Raw genomic sequence first — 4042 nt, 5'->3', positions numbered from 1 at the left:
GTGTGGGGACAGGACGGTGCCCTGGGGGACACCGGCCTCCATGGGACGGGTGGTGGAAAGGGAATCTTGGATTTGGATGCGGAATTTTCGGTGGTGTAGGTAGGATTTTATGAGTTTGGTAAAGGATATGGGATATTGGTTGGTGAGCATTTTCATCAGTAGGCCTTCATGCCAAACCGTATCGAAGGCCTTTGCGACGTCCAGGAAGACAGCACCAGTGTACTGTCCCCTGTTGAAGGCCGCCGTGATGTGCTCGGTAAGGCGAAGGATTTGGAGTTCAGTGGAGTGATTGGGTCGGAAGGCGAACTGCTCGTCTGGAATGACTTGCAGTTCTTGGGAGTGGGTTCTTAGACGGGTTAGGATAATTTTTTCTACCACTTTGCTCATAGCCGGGAGCAGGCTAATGGGCCGGTAGTTGGATGGGATGGTGTGATCTTTGTTGGGTTTTGGGATAAGGATTATGTTTGCTGTTTTCCAGCGGGTAGGGAAGTGTCTTAGACTGAGTGTCGCGTTTGTTATGTTTAGTAGGGCCATGAGGCCCTTATGTGGTAGTCGTTTGAGTGTCGTGTTATGTATATTGTCGGGTCCGGGGGCTTTTGTTTTTAAGTCTACGTATTGTCAGTCTTAGTTCGTCAGGAGTTGCGGGGGGGATTATGACATTGTCTGGCTCTCTGTCGACGCGTCGGGTTTCGAAATGTCGGGTTAAAGTTTAAAAAATATTCAAATAAAAATTAGTGAAATAATTTATGAACATCTGACACGTGAGGGCGCTGTGCACTATGTCAGTACTATCAGTTGATAAATTCGGTGTCAAACTTATCGGTTCAACTCTTCAACAGAAGATTTTATCATCTGAAGCACCAGAGGGAGCGTCAAATTTAGATATGTAGATATACATTTTAATCATGACGTAAATATATTTAAAAATTATTTTATTAGCTTCCTTCACTTTTTAACAAAATAACGATATAATTTTTCGTTTGAAATAGTCAAAATATAACTTACATTGGTTATTTATTTCGTCTGAATTTAATTGTTTCTCTATATGGAGCGGAATTACTCCAATCTCACCTGCATGTTCTATCAGAATTTTTACTATTTCAATTGTCTTAGCTGATATTTTGGCAGAAAATTCTCTTACGGGTAGAATATTAGGTGCTACACATACTGAAAGATTATGAGAATTCATTTTATTGTTTTTGGAAAAGCTAGCAACTTGATTAAAAAAGATCATTAGATAGGACAATAAATTCAAGTGGTCTATTGGAAGGAGTAAGGTGGCAAGGACAATGATTTCTTCTTTATTGCTATGGTCGCAGCAAGCAAGGAAAAGTTTGTGATATGGGATAGGAATCAGCGGCACTGACAATTCCCTAATGTAATATTTTAAAAGCGCAGCCGCGTCTATAACATCAACGTCTTCACCTTCATCTTGCCAAGGCTTCTCTTTGGCTATCTTATTCTTCATACTATCTTGTTTGGATTTAGATCCCGCTTTCCTGAATATTCCTTCATGTTCCGCATTTTCCAATATGAACCTGCATAAATCATAAAATATCTTTGGGACAGGAAACATAAGATCGTTCTCTAATTTCATTTGAAATGCTGGAATTTTCTTGGACGCACTGAAACTTTTCACTTTCCCATTTTTTAATTTATTGTCACACGGTAATCCTTGGTCTTTCAAATAATTTGCGACATGTTTCCTTACAGCAGCTTTATTGGGACAGGTATTCATATACATACTATTACGTTAGCACCTAAGTTGACAAAGAATTTTGATTTAAGTGACATGTCATCAGTTTAATTGATAAATCTGTCAGTCACTATAGCTGTGTTCAGCGATTGGTCAAACTTTTCGAAACAAACAGTTCGCCCGGGCTTTAAAAAGTCGTTCTCGCTCACCAATTTAATATTTGTTTCTCTCGTGTTTTCAAACCTAAACCTAGAACTCTTTTTACGCTATTTTTTATTCTCTGTTGTTTTTCCACATTTCAAGTTATTGTGATCTTGTAGTAAATTTATTTTTACCATTAGTTACATAAGCTGGGCTGTCAGATTGGCTGACGCTTGCCTAGAAATTTTGACGTTTGTAAGCTGTCAGGATCCAGAGGTCATTGCGATCGACTCCCTCAGATGTGACAAATTACCTATTTCTTATTAATATTTATTAAATTTATTTGCTCTAAAATGTAAGAAATACACGAAAATTTAATCATTTTTTTTAAATGTGTTGTAAGAAAATATAGAGACATTTAAAAAAGTTCCTGTAAATTTAGGTAATGGATTTGGACCCGGAGAGAATAGTGTGCAAGGAAGAGAATGTTTGAGTATCTTGGGTGGCTTAGGATAGGTGTTACTTCCGTTTATTATGCACCTTTCGAATTCATAACGACAGGCATCGAAGCCGAGTAGTTCTTTTACTCTTGCAATATTCTTGGCTGATGGTCAACGAACTTAGTTGCGTGCCATTTTTATCTGAATGGTGATAAACACATTATTAAATATCAACTTAACGTTTAGTTATTACAACTATATGTATAATCTACTTACAATTAGAAACAATAAGATAAATAAGAGGCAATAATGAATTTACAATTTCATTCATCAGACAGATGATGCCAGCCTTTCAAATTTTCTTTAAATTTGTAGTAGTTTTACGGTAATCTTCGGTATTTTTTAAATAAATTTATCAACATATATACAAGGTATTAATCAAACGGCAAAAATTCAAGGAGTTATTCCCTGGGCTATTCTAAAAATATTTTGATCTGTGATGATTTTTGAAAAGCCTCTTTGCTTCTTTTTTCTCTTTCAATAAAAATTTATACTCGGTAAAACCAGTGTAGTACACCATACTTTTATATCGACTATATATAAATTTAAAAAATATCAGAATTGGTTTTGTCGAAAATCTTTCTTGCCCTGTATCTTTTCAAAAATCATCAAAGGACAAAATATTCCTAAGTCCAGGGAATAACCCCTTGAATGTTTGCTATATTGCTACATCGCTATACACCCTATGTATGTAGATAAAAAGTTTGTGTTGTGGCTAATTTAACGCATATATGCGTTAAATTAGCCGAGTATTGCCTATTGGTACACATTTTCAAACTTCCCTAAAGCTGCATGGCTGTCACTGGAAAACTACAGAAACAGTAAGAAAATTTGACACCTCACCCGTATGTCAGCCATTTCATCTCGCGTGCATTCCCATTAAATTCTCGACATGTTGTTTCTACCCACATAACGAACGAAAGTCGCCTTCAGAACAAAATTTATAGTATGAAGTATGAGGGATCTGTTTATGAACGATTATAGCCGCAAGGGAGGTGTAAGGACTCACGCTATAAAGTACCTGTCAAACCTAGGATTACCATGCGGAAAATTCTATAGAAACGGAAGGTTTGTGTTTGTCAGATTAAACGCAAATCACTGGGATACGGCTAAAATTAAATTTATAGTGAAGGAAGACCGAGAGGAGGTGCAAGTTTTTCGTACAAGAATTTTCAGTACACCTCTGAAAAGGCTGCATAAAAGACAAGTTAAGTTAAGGACAGGGCAAATCCTACCAGTTCCGAAAGTTATTCAAGAATTATGCGAAACAATTTTAGAAAATGTTGAGACCGAGGAAATATTTCGTAAATCCGGAAGCAGAAGTAAACAGCTTAAAATTAAAGCCAAAATCGATGAAAGAGGCCACCTAACAGGTAACGGTTTAAACGTAGTAGACTTGGCGGCAGTACTGAGATATTTTCTAAGGACCTTACCAGAGCCTTTGATTCCTTACGCGTACCACAGTCTCTTCCTCGCTTGTTGTGGCTTCAGAAACAAGAAAGAAGTACTTTTAATAGCTACATTGCTACTTCCCACCGACCATTTGAATCTTCTAACATACCTGATGCAATTTTTTAACGAAGTCACCACTTATTCTGAGTATAATAAAATGACCTCTTACAAGCTTGCAGTATGTATAGCAGGAGATATTATTCCTGTATGCAAGTTTTCACGAGGCATCTTTGATAGAACCACTGAAGTTACA

Source organism: Anoplophora glabripennis, unplaced genomic scaffold (assembly GCF_000390285.2).
Source record: "Anoplophora glabripennis isolate ALB-LARVAE unplaced genomic scaffold, Agla_2.0 scaffold321, whole genome shotgun sequence".
In the NCBI taxonomy this organism is placed as follows: domain Eukaryota; kingdom Metazoa; phylum Arthropoda; class Insecta; order Coleoptera; family Cerambycidae; genus Anoplophora; species Anoplophora glabripennis.
Note: the sequence above shows the minus strand (reverse complement) of the source record.